This window comes from Miscanthus floridulus, chromosome 10, assembly GCF_019320115.1.
Source record: "Miscanthus floridulus cultivar M001 chromosome 10, ASM1932011v1, whole genome shotgun sequence".
In the NCBI taxonomy this organism is placed as follows: domain Eukaryota; kingdom Viridiplantae; phylum Streptophyta; class Magnoliopsida; order Poales; family Poaceae; genus Miscanthus; species Miscanthus floridulus.
The window spans coordinates 76,797,452-76,819,227 of record NC_089589.1 but is presented as its reverse complement, the minus strand read 5'-3'; the positions used below and the strand labels follow the sequence as shown (position 1 = coordinate 76,819,227).

Genomic DNA, 21,776 nt, shown 5'->3' with positions numbered 1-21,776 from the left:
ATAAAGAACTCTCCACAGCTAGTAAGATGGCCAAGTACTCCTTCTCATAAGCTGATAGACCACAATTGCGAGGACAGAGAGCTTTACTGATAAATGCAATGGGGTGCCCATTCTGATGAAGGACTGCTCCAATACCCACACCGCTAGCATCGGTGTCAATGTGGAATGGTTGCGTGAAGTCTGGAAGGGACAGTACAGGAGCCGAGCAAAGCGCGAGTTGGAGAGCTGTGAAGGCTGACTGATGAGAAGGTGTCCAAACGAATGGTGTATCCTTCTTCAGAAGTTGAGTCAGGGGATGCGCCAAAATTCCTAAGTTTCGCACACTTACGGTAGTAGCCCGCAAGGCCCAGAAACCAGGCAACTGACGAGTGTTGGTTGGGACTGGCCAATCCAATATAGCCTGAACCTTAGTTGGATCAGTGGCTACACCATGGGCACTGAGGATATGCCCAAGATAAGCAATTGACCGCTGAGCGAAAGAACACTTGGTCATTTTCAGCTTCCATGACAGGACCTGGCCACTGATCTTTCCGTAACCAAGACAGGACCTGGCGAAGGTTGTAGCACCCTAGGTGTTAAGCATATAATAAAACCCTAATCATAATCATCATTATGCATAATCATCAAGCATCATAGTATAAATGCATTTCATGTTTTAAGGCAATCATATGTTGCACATGGTGTGTTTTGTATGATGCATAAAATGGTAACAATAATATCAATTAAGGTGTTTTAAGAATTTATGGTTTGAATGTTTCTTAAACACTTGAAAATATGTTAATATAAATTTTCAAGTACCAAGTGTGTGCTTTCTCATAATACCAAAGTTGGGGTATTAAATTGAGTTAAACATGTTCAAACTTAAGTTCCAAATTTGAATTTAGCACTGTTTTTAGCACAGCCATTTTTGAATCTCTTGAAAATGGTAAACAAGTTCGATGTTTGGGATTTTAAATAAACAATTTTCATGAATAAACTTGGTGCAACCTTGGTACCATTCCAAAGCATGGAGTTTGTATTTTGAATCTATGTTATTGGTTGAATTGTTTTACAACTAGATAATCACCAATTAATTCACCAAAAAGGCTAATCTAACTGTTTTTCAAAACCCTAACTGCTGAAACTGAAACTTCCCAGTTCAGTTTCAACCTTCCTCAATTTCTTAGGTCAGATATCCTTATCCAATTAGAATTAGATGTTATTTCTTAAAGAAAAGTTTAAGATCAAAGCAATATGAACAACTTTTGTTTTTGGGTCCAATCAAGTTTCCATTTGGAATATGGATAAAATGGAGGGAGAAGAAGGGCTGTCAGTGCTACAGTACACGTCGCTGGCAGCGCTCTGCCTGCCTGCTTGCCGCCGTCGCTGAACGGCTGCGCCGCCTCCACGTGCGCCAACACGCGGCTGCTTCGCCTGGACGCTTCGCAAGCAGGAGCTGGACGCCCTGAAGTCGCCCACGTCCTTAAGTCGCCCAACTGGTCGCCGAGCTCATCTTCTCGTTTTCCCACTGCCGCCGTGCACCTTTGGCTCGCCGGCAAAAATTCACCGCCATCGCTCGCTCCCGGCTCAATTGCTCGCAAACCAAGCCTCAAATGCTCTTTGCGATCGTCTTTGACCCACTCGCGCTGTTCCTCTCCACCGGGGTTAGCCAGGAGCCGTTGTCTTCTCCCCTGCCGTCCAGAGCGCCGCCGCGCACCCCTCCGCCGTGGCCAGCCCTCTACGGAGTATCTCCCTCCTTTCCGTCTTTTGATCTAGCATCTCCTTGATGTCGTAGTCATGATCGGCCCCTTTGTTTTGACTGTAGCGCAGCCTCCGTGCTGGAACGCCGCCGCGACGCCGGGTTCACGCCACCGCCATAGTCCTCGACGCCGACCGAGTAGCTCCGCTTCGCCCCCTATTCGACCAGGATGTGAATCTGAGTTGCGGTGAGCCCCTGAAGCTAACCATTCCCTCTGTGTTACCTCTACCGCGCCGGAGTAGCCGGACCGCCGCCGCGCCGCCGTGCCGTGCGCCGCCGTCCGCCATGGCCGGTGGAAAGCTCGCCGTGGTGCCGGAAACGTTCAACCTTTACCTCGAATCAATGCGTGGGGTGATGGGGATCGTATCGGGGTAGTCGCCGTCGTCGGATACCTTGTCGCCGTCGAGGAAACGGCGGTCAACCGCCGTGTACTTGCGGCTGCGGGGGACGCACTGTGCAGTTGACTCCGGCCCCGCTTGTCATAGGCTGCGGCTGGCTGGGGCTGAGTAAGAAAAGAATTTCGACGGTTTTTGATTTTCAGAAATGATTAAATGATGTTGTTTCTTGTTTATTTCATAACTAAATATAGAAGCATGATAAAATTATGAAACTTTTTGTGTAGCCTTGTAATGATGTGCTCTATAGGAAAAATATGAATTGGTCATTTTCAATAGTTTTGGTATGCTTAAAAATTACCCCTTTTAATTATAAAATGGAACTTGTATGATTTTTATAAATAAAAATATTAATCCTGTGATGCTGAAACTTTTTGAGTAAATGTTATATGCTAATATCTGCCTTCACAAAGAGTTTGTTTCTATTTTGATAATTTTTAATTTATTCAATTATTTACATGCTTTAATTATTAATTAATGCTAAAATGAATATGATAAATCATAAAATGACTTGAGTTTGTTTTTGGATTGGTTGTAGACTTGGGACACAAACACCCTACTGTTCCTTGGCAACTTATTCATTTGCTTGTTGTATCCATAATCAACTTGTTTAATAACAATTGAAACTTGTTTTGTGAGATGGATTAAATACTGTTTAATGAACCCTAGTGGTGTAACTATACCGTGAAGGAAAGTTGTACTCAAGTTTGTTAATCTTGTTTGAATTCATCCATGCACTTGTGTACTCTTCATCATGCATCATGTTTAGCACTTCATCATGTTAAGCATGCATCCTTATTACGTGTAGTGACCGAAAGTGAGGCAGTGATCGTTGACCAAGTTCCAAAGGAGGAGCATCCATCGATGGAAGTTGGGTTCGACATTTGTGGTTCGTCAGAAGAACCTAACACCTCTACTAACCAAGGCAAGCCCTGGAGCATAAATCTTTTCCTTGTGTTTTACAAATGTTACTACACTTTAAGTCTTATGCTTGGCACATTAAGTAAAATAGGAATTGGTTGAATACCAACCGTTGCATGCCTGCCTTGATATTGCAATAACCATCCTTGTCACCCTATAATAATGGTAGGTTAATGATGCTTAGCCATGCTTAGTTGATAAGAGTTGAGTAATGAGTTTATATTCCGCAATCGTAGTATACTCAGGGAAGGCTCTGAGGTTTAATGAAGATTATGGATTTAATTTGAGACCGGGCGGACTCTTTGCTTGCATCGAGAATGGAGTCTTAGTGTAGTGCTCCGCTTGTGTCGACTAAGGACCGTTCGTTGTAGGCTTGTATGCGGTCAAGACTTTGCAGTACTAGCCACATACTCCGATAAGCCTAATACCTCGGCTAATCCATTATGTGAAAAAGACAACCGCACACTAAGAGTGGGAGACGACGAGAGTAGCGTGTACCCACCCTACGAAAACATCAGTGATGACGTAGGGCGGTGGAGTACTGTGCTCTCGGGTAGCATGGACCGATTCATGTTTTGGAGGATCCTTGGGAAGGGTTGATATATGTAGGTCCAAGACCTGCATATGTCGTGTGATCGGTTTGAATCGTCGTTGCTCCTCGGTTATGGAGACTCGACCCTCTGCCCTGCATCGTAGTTAATTAATGGAATAATGGTGACTTATGGATATGAGATGAAAAGAGATGAGATGCTTACTAAAGTGATTGATTTAGATCAGGTGCAAACTGGATATTGATAATGACTTAATACTCAGCTAACATATTGAAAGTAAGAATCCACTTATAGTAAGCTTTTCTGCAAAAGTTATTCTTACTTCAGACTTTCCCTTAAGCCTGCATACCCTTGGAGTTTTTTTTTCTTTTCGTCGGGTAAGTCTTGCGGAGTACAATTCAGTACTTAGGGTTTGTTAACTCCTGTTGCGGGTGAACCCCAATAGTAGTTAGGTTTTTGCCCTTGTTGTATGTCAGTTCTGGAAGATGATAACCAGCAGTAGATGTGTTGTACTCTCATCCTTGGGCAGGATGACACCTTTATGTATCGAATAAAGTCGTGTAGTCATGCTACCCTACTTTGTTTGAGAAGGCAAAACTTATGCTTTGTAAAACTTAAATAAATGGTTTGTAAACTATAGGATCTACAGGAAGATAAAGGATGCCTAGAGGGGGGGGGGGTGAATAGGCCTATAAAAATTCAACTAAAAACTCTGTTAGAACAGAGGGCGGCACTGCCGCTCTACGAAAATAAATCTAACACAGCTGAGATTTTACAGAGATGAACCTGACCCCACTAGCTGCTTAATCCTACAATATAAAGACAAGATCTAGTTCGAAGACTGAATGCCACAGAAACTCCACATGAGAGTGGATCAAGCAACTAAACCCTAACAACAGCTAGCAATGAGCTAAAACAACAAGTAAACAAGATGGAGCACGCGAGACACAAGATTTATCCTGTGGTTCAGCTCACCACAAAGGTTTGCCTAAGTCCATGTTGTTGAGGAAGCCACAAAAGGCTTGAGCTTGCCACAAAGGCTTGCCTTACCCTCGTTCTCAAATCAACACAGCGAACTCTTGAGGTGAGAGGTGATTTCTTAGCTTTTGAATGAGGTTATAAACCTCCCAAGGCTGCCACACGGGTTGGCAAGCACAAGGGCCATGCCTAGCCAGCTAGGAGCAAGCTCTAAGAGTAACAAACCCTAGAACCGCCGGCCAAACGTGAACCAAATGCTCTTAGACTTTGGGAATTAGTGGATCTGCTCTCCAATCGAGTTTTGCTGCCTTTTCTCTCAAGTTTTGATGGTTGGAATAAAGGATTTGCTTGAGGGATAGAGGAGCAACAATGGAGGAGAGAGGTGAGCTTTGGTTCTATCTTGTTTCGAGCAGAATGACTGAGTGAAGAAGATGATCGTTGTGGGCCAGGCCTGAAGGGTATAAATACCCCTCGAGCCTAACGGTCAGTTAAGGGTGGCACTGCCACTTTTAACAGGGCGGCACTACCGCCCTAGCCAAAACAGGTAAGATGATATAAAATTTGGCTGGCTGTTTTGACTAGGTGAGAGGATGTAAATCTATGAATTTGAGCATCTGGTTCAACAGTTGACCAACTGTCCTAAAATCCCTCTTAATAGTACGGCTTTCCCTAAACTCAATTTCAAAACATAAAAGAATTTAAACTTCCTTTGAGTTAGGTCTGGCCATCTTTTGTAATTAGGACACCTGCAACCTGTACATCATCCTCATTTTTTGATTCCCTGCTTGTCATCTCGATAAATCTCATTAGTCCTCTAATTTGGTGGTCATCAATGTCAAAACCCATAATAGGGCTTGATTACACTTATAATCTCCCCCTTTTTGGTAATTGATGACAACCCAATTAGAGCTTACACATGATATGAAATCTAAACTAAGATTTTCAAACCATGGGTGTAGGAGCCTCCCCCTAAATATGTGAATAGAGATTTGAATTCTCAATTTGGCATGAAAGGCCACAATTCACATTTTAGGTGTGATGGGAACCTCCCCCTACATCCATGCCTGCTGTGGGGTGCTGAACAGGGTGTCATAGGAATAAACATGATGCATATGATAGGTTATATCAGTTCAAGCACACAAGACTCTGGCTGATACAGCACAGGGCGGCACTGCCGGCCACAGAGGGCGGCACTACCGGCCTGACTATATCAGTCAGGTAGCAATCAGATTCCTACAATAGATCATATGAATATAAAACAATCTAAACTCAGAATATAACAAGCTAAAATAGTAACCATGAATACATGTCCATATCCAAAGCAAATTAAGTCACAAAGTAGCTTATTTCATAAAATAGAGTTTTGAGCGACTCTCAAACTCACAACCTAACAACTACTCTCATCGGATCTGAACATAAGGCGCAACTACAGATAACTCATGGCGTCAAAAATCTGTTGACCCCTCTAATTTTGTCCCCCTTTGGCATCAAGTACCAAAAAGAAGAAGAAAAAGAAGAAAAGTCACTCATCACTGTCGGAGTCGACACAGGCACGTCCAGCGACATGGGTGTGAGAAGTGAAGCATGATGAACGTCGCGGAGGTGCTGCCCCAGCTGAAGTAGAAGGCCCTGACTGATCCATCGAAGGACATGGTCTCCTGGAATATGTGTGAAACAAGGCTGCCTGAACCTATGGATCGGCCTCTGTAGGGTGAATCTCTGCACCAAGGTCCTGCTGCCTTGGGGGCTCCTCAAAATGCTGCCCCTGTGGATACCCATAGTACTAACTGAATGGCTCATATGAGTGCCCATATTGCTGATCATCTGGTTGTTCATCATGGTGCTCATGTGGCTGATCCTGCTCCTCATCAGAAGAAGAAAGGCGAGGCAAGTTAGGAAACTGAGGTGGTGACTGCACTGGTGGAAGTGGTGGCAGCCCTGCCATCTCCCTAGCATGCCTCACTGCTTCCCTATTTTCCATTCTATCCTCATAAATAGTCTGTGAAGCATATGCACAATGAGCAAAGATTGCCTTCATCCATGAACTCATCTTCTCCCACTTTGACTTCTTCTTTTGTTCCCTAGCCCTGGACGGCTCAGGAATATCTCTATGTGCATCTCCAGAAGAGTGAAAGCCTGCTGCCCCACTATCTTCATGTCCTCTAGAACCAGTGTGCTGAGTAGCTGAGCCAAGTCTCCCTAAGCCACCATGGGTCTTTTTGATCTTGTAAGCAGTGTGCTCACAATCCTTAGGGAACCACATGCCAGTCACTCTCTCAATCATAAACATAAGGTAAGGAGCATAGGGCAAAGATCTCCCATCATCCATGGCATATGCTAGCTCAACCCAAATGAACCTTAGAACATTAAACTTCTCACTGCTGGAAAACCTAGATAACACATTAGTGATATAGCCATTTAAATCTGTTGCATTGTCTTTGGGGTTAAGAGTGATCCTGAAAAGATTGTTCATGATGTAATAGAAGCTCTTGAGCTTGGTCCTTGACCAATCAGGAACTGCAAGATTTTGATCCTCCCACATGAAGCTTACTTCCATTGGCTCAAGACGATGCTCATTATGAATCCTCTCATATCCCCTGTGGATGTGTCCAAAACCAAGAATACGACAGAAGGTGACAAAATCAATGTGATAATGTCGTCCATCAGTCATCCAATGAAGCTCATCCACTTCCATGTTCCAATAGTAAGTGGCATGGAACTGTGCAAGAATCTCCCTGTTCCAATCATACATGAAACTCATGATATCTGTCATCTCAAAGCGGTCACAGGTCTTGATGGCTATAGCAAACCCATGATCATCTCTGCTCTAAGTCACCAAAATCAATATACTACATCTTGCTGATCTTGCCCTTTGACTTGGATAGGATGGCTGTGGCATAAAAATAAGATTGGAAAGCATTCCAAAATCTATAATAAATGCCATTGGATCTATTAGAGGAGTAAGGATCGATCTCTCTAGCTTCACCAGTCTTCTTCCAACTCATAGAATAATCAATGACCTTATGATTGTCACTATTTTGGGGAGGATTGAGGTTGAACACATCAGTGTTATCTCTCATGTAGCTGCTATCAAACTCTAAAATATGTAGAGGAGAATCAGGCCACACACGAATGGTCATTCCCATCTTCTGAATTCTTTCTTCTTCAGCAAGGTCTTCATCAAGATTTCTGTCACTGGGAATATAGGTTGCCTGTCCCCTGCCTCTCTTGACCTTTTGCTTAGTTGACATCACCTTTCTTTTTCCTCGGTCTATCTATGCAATTAAATGAGACTTGATAAGAAACTGTAAAAGATGATGAGTTAGAAACAGCTGCAAGTAGGTTTTAACAAGAAAAAGAATTTTGAAAATGGCATAGGAAGCTTTGTTGGATTTGGAATCAGCATGGTAGGGCGGCACTGCCGCCCCCTGAGGCCGGCACTACCGCCCTCAGTTGCTTCACTAGGTCTTTTTCACCTTTCTCATTCTGGCTAAATCCTACTTCCAACAGTATCTATCTATCATCACAATTTCATAATCACAGTCTAAACGAAAAATATATGAAACCCTAGCCATGGATTTGAAAGACTGAATATGAAAAACTTTAGAAACAATTTTGATAAATGAATCCAATCCATTCTGAACTTCATTGATTTTATGAGATTGAGTATAGCAGTTAGAATCTGCTAGAGGTGCCATTAATGGTCCCCAAAATCATCCAACCGGTGAAATTCAAAATCAATCCGATTCAATGTAACACCTCGGGTGTTTAAATATTAAAATCTGACATGTCATCATATGCATTGCAAAGCATTTGGCATTTGGTGAAAACTTTGAGATGCATACACTAATACAAGTTTATATTTATGAGGTATGTGTTGCATTGTATTGTTTGACTCAAGTTCAAAGTTTGTTTGGATTTTGAATTTTTCGAAAAAACCCCGCTTTTCAGCATTTAAATCCTACCCTGAAAATCCATTTCAAAATCTAAGCATATTTTGGGGTTGAGCCCAAAGCAAAAGTGTAGAGCTTGGCAAGTTATACAAAGTTCATTTTTGGAGTTTTTCAAGTTGTTTAGAAAAATTTCGAGTAATTCAAAAAGGCGTAATTCGTTAAATTTCCCTATTCAAATTTAAAAGTTCATTTCAAAATCTAGACCGAATTAGGAGATGGTTATAAAAGCAAAGTTGTAGAACTTTTGATTTTGAACAACTTTTGTTTTTGGAGATTTTTGAGTTGTTATGAAAATTTGGGAGTAATTTGTGAAATTTAGCGAATGGCAATTCTGTAATTTTGATGAACAGTGTTCACTGCTTGCGCTACATCGCCGGTGAGCTTCGGTTAGCTTCCAGTCGCGCGCGTGGCCGTCTGGGCGTCGCGTTGGCACGGCGAAGGCTTCCACGTGGCTTCTTTGCGCTTCCTTGGTCGCGTTATAAGCCAGCCACCGTCGCCGTTCTTCGTTTTCCCTTCCCCTCTGTTTTCCGGTCACCGCCGCCGCAGCTCCGTCGAGCTCTCGCCGTCGACCTAGCGCCGTTGCCATCTCGGCAAAGCATGTTCCAGCTCCGCCGTATCCTTACGCGCCTAGCCAACCCACCAATTTAGTTTGATTTCGCCGAGAAACTGCTGTGCGCGCTCTTCTTCCTCGCGGCCGGCAGCGTCCCCGTCGCGAGCGCTTCGCCATGGCCAGAGCTCCACGGTACGCCTCTGCCCCTGCTGAGTCTTGCTTCAGCTTCGCCACGATGCTGTGGTACTCCATGACCTATTGGTTTCTCATTTTGATCATCACAGCTCTCGGAACATCGCCACCGACGACGATCAGCTCCGCCGTGCTTGCTCGGAACGTCGACCCACCTCTCCGTTGCTCCTTCGGCCTTGTGCTCTACTCAGTCGCGTTTGGGGTGAGCTGCTGATGCTTCCTGAGCCATCCGTTTAAGCTTCACAGGTCTCACATCGCCGGCGTAGTGCAGCAGCGCCGTCGTGGCCGCCATGGTCGGCGTAGTGCTCGGTTCGGTCCGTAATTGGTCGCGTTAGTGCTATAGATCGATGCCCTGTGACGTAGTGATCATGTTAGTACCCTTGCCGTCACCGTTGGACTCACCTTCGGCGAGAAATCGCCGGTCAGCCCCGTCGTTGCCGCGGTCAGTGCGCGAGGTTAGGGATGACAGGTGGGGTCGGGTTGTTAGTGACTCAGCGTTCAAATGGATTTTTCTATTTTCAGATTTGTATGAATAGTGTCTGTTTTTGTTATTTTTGTGTAGATTTATTTAGAACTCCAAAAATTATGAAAATGTTTGTGTGACTTCTCTGTGATGTATATTATTTAAGAAAAATATGAAATAATGTTTTTCAGTAATTTTTGAATGTGATAAAAATTGCTCAATTTATTAATAAATGGATTTCCATGATTTTTCTAGGCTTATTTAATTGTCCAAAAATTATGAAATTTGTTTTGCCACTTACTTATCATGTAATCAACATATACTAAAATTTTGAGCTCAATTAGAATAAGTTGATTTATTTCATAATTTTGAATTAAATAATTAATTCATAAAAGCAAATAGTAACCTTTAATGACTTAGGTTTTGTTTGAAATTTTGGATTGAGTGATGACCTTGGGTCATTAGTTGATAATGATCCTTGGCAATTGATGTATATGTTACGAAAAAGATTTAGTTTGTTTGACTTGCAACTGTACCGCGAAGGAAAATTGTATTCAAATTATTAATCTTTGCATCCATCATCAAGCATCATGTTTCGTATTCCGCATCATGTTAAACATGGCATTGTTACTACGTGTAGTGAACGAAGGTGAACACGTGGTAGTTAATCAAGTTGCTGAGGAGGTTAATCCGTCTGTTGAGGTCGGATCGAATACCTGTGATACGTCGCAAGAACCAGACTTTTCTGTCAACGAAGGCAAGCCCCGGATGCATACAACCCTACCTTGTGTTTTATAAATTAATTTCGCTTTTGCTTTCCGTTACTGCATTGAGTGATTAGGAGTTAAGTAAGAGCCTAATTGGTGCATTACCACCCTTGTTAATCCATATTTACCATATTACCAGTTTTAAACTCGTATATGCTTAGTTTTGCTTAGCTATGCGTAGAACGATGAAAGTCGGGTGACTACCTGCCACCTGCAAGTAACAAATGGAACATTGGTTAATTATGTTAACATGTGATATGGGAATGTGGAGTAATAAATCTAGACCATGTGGACTCGGTGAGTGTGAGCCACCAGACAAGGAGATCTTGTGAGCGGGGTCTTTCCGCCTGTGTCGATTAAGGCACGTCTGTTGTTGAATTGCATGAGGTGAGAATTTGTAGTACTAACCACACACTCCGGTAAGCCTTTGCTTGGCTATTCTATTATGAGAATGGCTACTCGCGCACTGGGAGTGGAGAGATGGCGAGAATAGCGTGTACCCACGTGGCCATGGGCTGGAATGGTGGAGTACTGTATTCTCGGGTGGCGCGGACCCGTTCTTGTTTAGAGAATCCGAGGGTAGGTTGGTATATGTAGGTCGGGGACCTACATATGTCATGTGGTCTGGAATTCCTAGCTGGGTTTATAATCGGTTCGAATCGTCGTTGCTCCTCGGTTATGGAGACTCAACTCACTGTTCATCATCGTAGTATTAATAACTGGAACTTGATAAATGTTTGCGAAAGAGATTGATATGAAGTTCATGATCTCATTACGGATCATGGCAGATTCATATGAGGTACTTATAGAGTTTTACCTTTAAATTAAAGAATTTTGTTAAAGAGCTTTTACGCAAAAGAACTTTGATCATTGTTAAAGTCATACCTTGAATCCCATGAGCCGGCATTTCTGAGTTCTATCAGTTTTATTTCGGTTAAGTCTTGTTGAGTACTTTTGTACTCTGGGTTCGTTGACCCCTTGTTGCAGGTGAGCCTCATGAGCAGATCTGTTTTGGATCGTGCTGCATGACTATCGTTCGTTCTGACGATGAGAAGTAAATGTGTGATCCTTGGGCAGGATGTTTATTTTGTGTGTAATGTATATGTTAATTTTGCCACTCCACTACTACTATGGTTTGTAATAATTATCGAACTTAGTTTGTAAGGTTTGAAACAACTAGTTTGTAAACTATGTTACCGTAAGACTTCCGCTAATTTTACTCTGGTGTTGATATTTGAATAAATGTTGTAATACTGCAATGACTTTGTAATGTGATCCTGCTCGGAAATCGTGGATGATTCGGGGTTCCCTGAGGACACCCGACAGTCTTTTTAAGTTAATGGAAACATATGCATAAATGTCAAAGGTCGTCGGACAGTGACAGGTGCATGTGGGCCCTATAACTTAGGAGGTTCTACCACAGAATGGTATCGGAGCATTCGTTACAAGGTTTTTGTTGTATTATTTTACAAAAACTTCAAAATGATTTGGGATGACTAAATTTAATTTGATAATTTGGTCCAAATTGCTTCTGACTTATCTTATTTCTTTCTCACCATTCCGTATTTGATTAAAAAGGTTTTGTGTGGTGGAGTAGTAATATTACTATGCCCTATATAAAAATAAATGTTGTTTATGTGCATTATAAACTTTGATGTTTTTGTTCGTAAGAACGATTCATGCATCATGAACAATTCACTCGTTACTTCCTTCACCTCTTAGTCTAGAGTTGAGTAGTGAGTCTGGTTTGAGGAATGTAATCCATCTTAGCTACTCTTTAGACTTTGATCAAATGGTCTTACTTGGATTAAATTGACTTCCTATAGTATGGCTCGTGCCAAGATGATGCCCCGTAAGTCCACCGGACCCAAAGGAGTTCCTTGTCACCAACTTGCCCCTAGAAATGATGGTGCTAGCAGTAGTAGTTCTAGGCCTGATCCCCAGATAGAGATACAGAGGATTTCTGCAGAGTTAGCACAAGCTACTAGAGATAGGGCTTTGGATGCTATATAGGTAGGAGAATTGTAGGGTCAATTGAGGCGTCTCACCACCGCACATAGGAACTGTGAAAGTATGTTAGTTCGTACGGTGGAGGGACGAAATGAAGCTTGGTAGAGGGAAAATGTAGCTAGAGCTAGAACTCATGAGCTAGAATTCTATGTAGAAGATTTAGAAGAACATAATACCTATCTACATGAGGAAGTTCATAGGCTTAGCAATCTACTAAATCCGAATCATGAGCCTCAAGCTGATGCCATGGATCCTAGTGTCATCCTTGCCGATGATGATGAATCGGGAGAGGAAGAAGAAGAAGATCCTGAAGAATTAGTAATGATCAATAAAAGTGATGATGAAGGCGGTAATAATTCCGGAATGGATACCGAGCCTAAAGTTTGAAGTAATTGAGGAAAGGAGTAGAGTTGTATAATAGTAGCTCTAGTCAAGTTATGTAGTTTTGTTTTCATACTCACGGGTTTGTTTGTACATTATTAAACTCTATGTAATGTGTCTAGAGTAAACTTTGGTACAATTCAATAAAGACATGTGGATAAAGTTTGGTTTGTTATGAGCAGATGCGTCGTACGCGGGGTTCGTTTATTCCGGGAACTTCACAAGATGAGGACGGTATTCTAGATCCGCCACCAGTTCCAACAAATTTAGCTGATGCTATAACCGCACTTGTCAATGTGATGGCTAAAAATTCTCGTTTGCTTCATGAGATGGCTCAGAGTAATCAGAATCAGATGCACGGAAACTGTGGTCGCCACCATAATAGACAGGAGGCTACATATGTTGATTTCACAGACACAAGACCACCGGTGTTCACCAAGGCAGATGAACCATTGGAGGCTGATGTCTGGCTTCGAACCATGGAGCAGAAATTTGACCTTATTCCATGCATGGAGTATCAAAAACCTGCGTTTGCCGCCCAGCAACTTAGAGGAGCAGCAAGTGCTTGGTGGGCAAACTTAGTGGCTATGAAACCAGCTAGCATTCCAATAACTTGGGCTGAGTTCCGTGCTGCCTTCAGAGCCCATTATATCCCTAAAGGAGTGATGGCTATGAAGCTAGATGAATTCCTTACTTTGAAGCAAGGAGATCAAACCATGATGCAGTATGTGGGAAGATTTAATCATCTGTCCCAATATGCATCAGAACATGTCAATATTGATGCCAAGAAGAAGAGGTGGTTTATGAGAGGTCTGAATACCAAGTTGCAGACTATGATGACCACTTGCACCAATGTTACTTATCATGAGGCAGTAAATATTGCAATTGCTTCAGAGTCAAAGTATCGGCAGCATAAGGAGCTAAAAAAAAGAGTATGCCGTCTGGATCTTTTGGGGGAAATCAGAAGAGGCAGAGGGTGATTTATCATCCAGTACATCATAATCGTCCTCCTTATCATCCGCCGCAGTTCCAAGCCGGGCAACAGTCAAATGTTCGTCCTGCTATAACCTACCCAAACTCACAGTCAACCAATGCTCCTGGTGGCAATGCTCCAACATCCTAGGGTCACAACTATCCGTGTTACAATTGTGGAAGGACTGGTCATTTCTCTAGGGAATGTCTATATCCTAGGCAGGCTAATCAAAATTATCAGAAAGCCCCTGCCAATCAACAACAGGGTCAGACACCAAACAAGAACCCCAATCAGAATGCTCAGAAGGGCAAAGATGAGAGGAAGACAGGACGGGTGTTCTATATTCAAGCTGTAGAAATTCCAGAAAGGGAGCCAGTGATGATGGGTATGTTTCCTGTTGCCAATCACCCTGCAGTTATACTTTTTGATTCTAGCGCATCGCATTCATTTATCAATAGAACAATTGTCGTAAAGCATGAAATTTCAATTGGGGCAACAAAGGAAAGTTTCTTTATACAGTCACCCGGGGGACGTCTATGTACTAAGGAAATGGTATACCAGGTACCCGTAAACCTAGGTGGGCATATTTTTCCCACTACCATGATTATCCTTAAGGATCAGGATATAGATGTAATCTTGGGAATGAATTGGATGTATCAGCATAAGGCTGTTATAGATGTTTTGAATAGGACATTAAGAGTGAGTTTGCCTGATTGTAATTCTCAACTTCTCATCCAACTTCCAACCCTAAGAAGATCAGTGGGCAAGATTTGTGCAACTGCTGTCAAAGAGATTAGAGATATTCTGGTAGTGTGTGAATTTCTGGATGTGTTTCCTAAGGATTTACCCGGTCTACCACCTGATAGGGATGTACAGTTCAATATAGAGTTACAACCTGGAACAGCTCCGATTTCTCGGAGAGCTTATAGGATGCCACCTAAGGAATTGGCCGAGTTAAAGACTCAGTTACAAGAATTGATTGAGAAAGGGTTTATCCAACCTAGTTCCTCACCTTGGGGATGTTCGGCAATTTTTGTGAAAAAGAAAGATGAGACCCTGAGGTTATGTGTTGACTATCATCCATTGAATGAAGTGACCATCAAGAATAAGTATCCATTACCTCGAATAGATCTGCTTTTTGATCAATTAGCCGGAGCCAAAGTTTTCTCCAAAATAGATTTGAGATCAGGATATCACCAAATCAAGATAAAGCCTGAAGATATTCCCAAAATGGCATTTACCACAAGATATGGATTATATGAATACTTGGTAATGTCTTTTGGTTTGACAAATGCTCCAGCTCATTTCATGTATCTAATGAATTCAGTATTCATGCCTGAGCTAGACAAGTTTGTAGTGGTGTTTATTGATGACATTTTAGTATATTTCAAGAATAAGAAAGAACATGCGGAACATCTCAGAATTGTTCTGACCCGCTTGAGAGAACATCAACTATATGCCAAGTTCAGCAAGTGTGATTTTTGGCTTAAGGAAGTGCAATTTCTTGGACATGTCTTGTCAGCCAAAGGAGTTGCAGTTGATCCTAGCAAAGTAAAGGATGTGCTTGATTGGAAACCGCCAGCCACAGTTCATCAAGTTTGGAGTTTTCTGGGATTGGCGGGGTATTACCGTCGGTTTATTCCAGATTTCTCAAAAATATCAAAGTCCATAACTGAATTGTTGAAGAACCAAGTTAAGTTTGTCTGGTCATCAGATTATGAGGAGGCTTTCTAGACTTTGAAGAGACTGTTGACTACTGCACCAGTGTTAGCCCAACCTGATATCGAGAAGCCGTTTGATGTTTATTGTGATGCTTCAGGTATTGGTATTGGATGTGTGTTGATGCAAGAAGGCCGAGTCATTGCCTATGCATCCAGGCAACTTAAGCAGCATGAAGAACACTATCCAACTTATGATCCGGAGTTAGCAGCTGTGGTTCATGCTCTAAAGATTTGGCGGCATTACCTGCTTGGTAATACGTGTCATATGTATACAGACCACAAGAGCCTAAAGTATATCTTTACTGAGTCAGAGTTGAACATGTGACAAAGAAGATGGTTAGAACTGATTAAGGATTATGATTTGGAAGTACATTATCATCCTGGTAAAGCAAATGTGGTTGCAGATGCCCTCAGTCGCAAAAGTTATTGCAATTGTCTAACAGTGAGAACAATGGGTTTGAATTTATGTCAAGAAATGGAAAAGTTGAATGTAGAAGTAATTCAACAAGGAAGTTTGACCAACATAATTGTTGAAGCCACTATTCGAGATCAAGTTATTGCTGCTCAGAAGGAAAACAAGGGTATAGCCCATATCAAAGAAAGAGTCAAGAATGGAAAAGCGAAATGCTTTAGCATTGATGATGAAGATGTGTTGTGGTTCAAGGATCGCCTGGTGGTACCAAAAGTTCCTGAGTTGCGGTAGTCAATTCTAGAAGAGGCACATGCTACTAGGTTATCTATCCATCCGGGAAGCAACAAGATGTACCATGACTTGAAGCAAAGATTCTGGTGGACTAAAATGAAAATAGAGATTGCTAGATATATAGCAAAGTGTGATACTTGTCAAAAGGTGAAAGCTATACATTTGAGGTCTGCTAGTGAATTACAACCATTACCTATTCCATCTTGGAAGTGGGAGGACATAAGTATGGACTTTATTGTTGGTCTACCCAAGACATCAAAGGGATTTGACTCAGTATGTGTTATTATAGATCAACTCACTAAGTCAGCACATTTTGTTCTGGTCAAGACAATATATCCTACGATCCAATATGCCAAAATGTACTTAGCAAGAATCATGAGTTTACATGGAGTACCAAAGACCATAGTGTCAGATAGGGGTACACAGTTTGTCTCCAATTTTTGGAAACAATTGCATTCTTCATTGGGTACCAAACTTCTGTACAGTACAGCTTATCATCCGCAGACTGATGGACAGACTGAAAGAGTCAATCAAGTAGTTTGTCTCCAATTTTTGGAAACAATTGCATTCTTCATTGGGTACCAAACTTCTGTACAGTACAGCTTATCATCCGTAGACTGATGGACAGACTGAAAGAGTCAATCAAGTACTTGAAGATATGTTAAGGTGTTGTGTCCTTAACTATTCCAATAAGTGGGATGAATGCTTACCTTTGGCCGAGTTCTCATACAATAATAGTTATCAGGAAAGCATTAGAATGGCTCCATTTGAAGCACTCTATGGTCGTAGATGCAGAACATCATTGAGTTGGTCTGAGCCTGGAGAAAGAAGATTCTTTGGAGTTGACCTTGTGAAAGAAACGGAAGACAAGGTTAGGCAAATACAGAGTAATTTGAAGATAGCTCAATCCCGACAAAAGAGTTATGCGGATAGAAGACGGAGACCATTGGTATTTAACAAAGGAGATTTTGTATATCTGAAAGTATCACCAATGAAGGGAGTTACCCGTTTTGGTGTTAAAGGAAAGTTGGCACCTCGATATATTGGACCATATCAAATTTTGGAAAGGTATGGAAAAGTAGCATATCGCTTGAAATTACCTGAACATCTTGCAGCCGTGCATGATGTGTTCCATGTTTCTCAATTGAAGAAGTGTCTCCGAGTGCCTGAACAAAATGTTGAAGTTGAAGGAGTAGAACTAGAACCGGATTTAACTTATTCCGAATATCCTATCCGAGTGTTAGATCAGAAAGATCGTGTTACTCGAAGATGGACAATCAAGTTCTATAAAATACAATGGAATCAACACTCAGAAGAGGAAGCTACTTGGGAATCAGAAGATTACTTGTTAGAAAAGTTTCCAGAGTTTCTAGCGTCAATATAGAATAGAGTAATATTAGTTGAGCTAGGTTGTGTTTTGTAAACGGGACCTCAGCTGTTTTATGGACAGATTTTGTATGTGTTCTCGCGACACATTTCCTTTTCCATTACTTACCCTATGGCTTTGAATCTCGGGGCGAGATTTCTTTTAGGGGGAAGGATTGTAACACCTCGGGTGTTTAAATATTAAAATCTGACATGTCATCATATGCATTGCAAAGCATTTGGCATTTGGTGAAAACTTTGAGATGCATACACTAATACAAGTTTATATTTATGAGGTATGTGTTGCATTGTATTGTTTGACTCAAGTTCAAAGTTTGTTTGGATTTTGAATTTTTCGAGAAAACCCCGCTTTTCAGCATTTAAATCCTACCCTGAAAATCCATTTCAAAATCTAAGCATATTTTGGGGTTGAGCCCAAAAGCAAAAGTGTAGAGCTTGGCAAGTTATACAAAGTTCATTTTTGGAGTTTTTCAAGTTGTTTAGAAAAATTTCGAGTAATTCAAAAAGGCGTAATTCGTTAAATTTCCCTATTTAAATTCAAAAGTTCATTTCAAAATCTAGACCGAATTAGGAGATGGTTATAAAAGCAAAGTTGTAGAACTTTTGATTTTGAACAACTTTTGTTTTTGGAGATTTTTGAGTTGTTATGAAAATTTGGGAGTAATTTGTGAAATTTGGCGAATGGCAATTCTGTAATTTCGATGAACAGTGTTCACCGCTTGCGCTACACCGCCGGCGAGCTTCGGTTAGCTTCCAGTCACGCGCGTGGCCGTCTGGGCGTCATGTTGGCACGGCGAAGGCTTCCGCGTGGCTTCTTTGCGCTTCCTTGGTCGCGTTATAAGCCAGCCACCGTCGCCATTCTTCGTTTTCCCTTCCCCTCTGTTTTCCAGTCACCGCCGCCGTAGCTCCATCGAGCTCTCGCCGTCGACCTAGCGTCGTTGCCGTCTCGGCAAAGCGTGTTTCAGCTCCGCCGTATCCTTACGCGCCTAGCCAACCCACCAATTTAGTTTGATTTCATCGGGAAACTGCTGTGCGCGCTCTTCTTCCTCGCGGCCGGCAGCGTCCCCATCGCGAGCACTTCGCCGTGGCCAGAGCTCCACGGTACGCCTCTGCCCCTGCTGAGTCTTGCTTCAGCTTCGCCACGATGCTGTGGTACTCCATGACCCATTGGTTTCTCATTTTGATCATCACAGCTCCTGGAACATCGCCACCGATGACGATCAGCTCCGCCGTGCTTGCTCGGAACGTCGACCCACCTCTCCGTTGCTCCTTCGGCCTTGTGCTCTACTCAGTCGCGTTTGGGGTGAGCTGCTGATGCTTCCTGAGCCATCCGTTTAAGCTTCACAGGTCTCACATCGCCGGCGTAGTGCAGCAGCGCCATCGTGGCCGCCATGGTCGGCGTAGTGCTCGGTTCGGTCCATAATTGGTCGCGTTAGTGCCATAGATCGATGCCCTGTGACGTAGTGATCATGTTAGTACCCTTACCGTCACCGTTGGACTCACCTTCGGCGAGAAATCGCCAGTCAGCCCCGTCGTTGCCGCGGTCAGTGCGCGAGGTTAGGGATGACAGGTGGGGTCGGGTTGTCAGTGACTCAGCGTTCAAATGGATTTTTCTATTTTTAGATTTGTATGAATAGTGTCTATTTTTGTTATTTTTGTGTAGATTTATTTAGAACTCCAAAAATTATGAAAATGTTTGTGTGACTTCTCTGTGATGTATATTATTTAAAAAAAAATATGAAATAATGTTTTTCAGTAATTTTTGAATGTGATAAAAATTGCTCAATTTATTAATAAATGGATTTCCATGATTTTTCTAGGCTTATTTAATTGTCCAAAAATTATGAAATTTGTTTTGCCACTTACTTATCATGTAATCAACATATACTAAAATTTTGAGCTCAATTAGAATAAGTTGATTTATTTCATAATTTTGAATTAAATAATTAATTCATAAAAGCAAATAGTAACTTTTAATGACTTAGGTTTTGTTTGAAATTTTGGATTGAGTGATGACCTTGGGTCATTAGTTGATAATGATCCTTGGCAATTGATATATGTGTTACGAAAAAGATTTAGTTTGTTTGACTTGCAACTGTACCGCGAAGGAAAGTTGTATTCAAATTATTAATCTTTGCATCCATCATCAAGCATCATGTTTCGTATTCCGCATCATGTTAAACATGGCATTGTTACTACGTGTAGTGAACGAAGGTGAACACGTGGTAGTTAATCAAGTTACTGAGGAGGTTAATCCGTCTATTGAGGTCGGATCGAATACCTGTGATACGTCGCAGGAACCGGACTTTTCCGTCAACGAAGGCAAGCCCCGGATGCATACAACCCTACCTTGTGTTTTATAAATTAATTTCGCTTTTGCTTTCCATTCCTGCATTGAGTGATTAGGAGTTAAGTAAGAGCCTAATTGGTGCATTACCACCCTTGTTAATCCATATTTACCATATTACCAGTTTTAAACTCGTATATGCCTAGTTTTGCTTAGCTATGCGTAGAACGATGAAAGTCGGGTGACTACTTGCCACCTGCAAGTAACAAATGGAACATTGGTTAATTATGTTAGCATGTGACATGGGAATGTGGAGTAATAAATCTAGACCGGGCAGACTCGGTGAGTGTGAGCCACTAGACATGGAGGTCTTGTGAGCGGGGTCTTTCCGCCTGTGTCGATTAATGCACGTCCGTTGTTGAATTGCATGAGGTGAGAATTTGTAGTACTAACCACATACTCCGGTAAACCTTTGCTCAGCTATTCTATTATGAGAATGGCTACTCGCGCACTAGGAGTGGAGAGATGGCGAGAATAGCGTGTACCCACGTGGCCATGGGCTGGAATGGTGGAGTACTGTATTCTCGGGTGGCGCGGACCCGTTCTTGTTTAGAGAATCCGAGGGTAGGTTGGTATATGTAGGTTGGGGACCTGCATATGTCGTGTGGTCTAGAATTCCCAGCTGGGTTTATAATCGGTTTGAATCGTCGTTGCTCCTCGGTTATGGAGACTCAACTCACTGTTCATCATCGTAGTATTAATAACTGGAACTTGAGAAAGGTTTGTGAAAGAGATTGATATGAAGTTCATGATCTCATTACGGATCATGGCAGATTCATATGAGGTACTTATAGAGTTTTACCTTTGAATTAAAGAATTTTGTTAAAGAGCTTTTACGCAAAAGAACTTTGATCATTGTTAAAGCCATACCTTGAATCCCATGAGCTGGCATTTCTGAGTTCTATCAGTTTTATTTCGGTTAAGTCTTGTTGAGTACTTTTGTACTCAGGGTTCGTTGACCCCTTGTTGCAGGTGAGCCTCATGAGCAGATCTGTTTTGGATCATGCTACATGACTATCGTTCGTTCTGATGATGAGAAGTAAATGTGTGATCCTTGGGCAGGATGTTTATTTTGTGTGTAATGTATATGTTAATTATGCCACTCCACTACTACTATGGTTTGTAATAATTATCGAACTTAGTTTGTAAGGTTTGAAACAACTAGTTTGTAAACTATGTTACCGTAAGACTTCCGCTGATTTCACCCTGGTGTTGATATTTGAATAAATGTTGTAATACTGCAATGACTTTGTAATGTGATCCTGCTCGGAAATTGTGGATGATTCAGGGTTCCCCGAGGACACCCGACAGTCTTTTTAAGTTAATGGAAATATATGCATAAATGTCAAAGGTCGTCGGACAGTGACAGGTGCATGTGGGCCCTATAACTTAGGAGGTTCTGCCACATTCAACCATCGAAAACCTTTCTAAACCCTTCAAACTCCCCCTAGAAACAGGAATCCATGACTAAAAGCTTCACATTGCATAGATCGAATGGGGTTAGGGTTTCACCTTGCTTCCAAACGTTGGAGTGGAGGGAGAAGAGGAGAAAGGGCTCGGCCAGGAGCTTCCTGTAGGGACTAGCGATGAGGAGTCTCGGCCGGCTGTAGGGGCGGCACTGCCGGGGTGGCAGGTCGCAAGGAACGGCGATGGCACGTGCTTGAGAGAGAGAGAGGAAGAGAGGAGCACGGGTGTTGGCGTCGGCTAGGAGAGAAGGGAAGAGTTAAGTCGGGGGCCAGAGGAATAA

General features: G+C 42.2%; 1 long non-coding RNA gene across 4 annotated transcripts; it reads left to right on the top strand.

The window, feature by feature from the left end:
- The first annotated feature begins 1,488 nt into the window (after positions 1-1,488).
- LOC136484915 (uncharacterized) lies at positions 1,489-21,250 on the top strand. 4 transcript variants are annotated; one of them, XR_010766252.1, is made up of 4 exons: positions 1,489-1,724; positions 1,810-1,925; positions 2,942-3,058; positions 21,002-21,250. It is a non-coding gene; the product is annotated as an uncharacterized lncRNA (long non-coding RNA). The 4 variants fall into 4 exon arrangements; XR_010766253.1 differs by lacking the exon at positions 21,002-21,250 and adding an exon at positions 11,496-11,701; XR_010766251.1 differs by lacking the exon at positions 21,002-21,250 and adding an exon at positions 10,382-11,457.
- Positions 21,251-21,776: the final 526 nt, after the last annotated feature.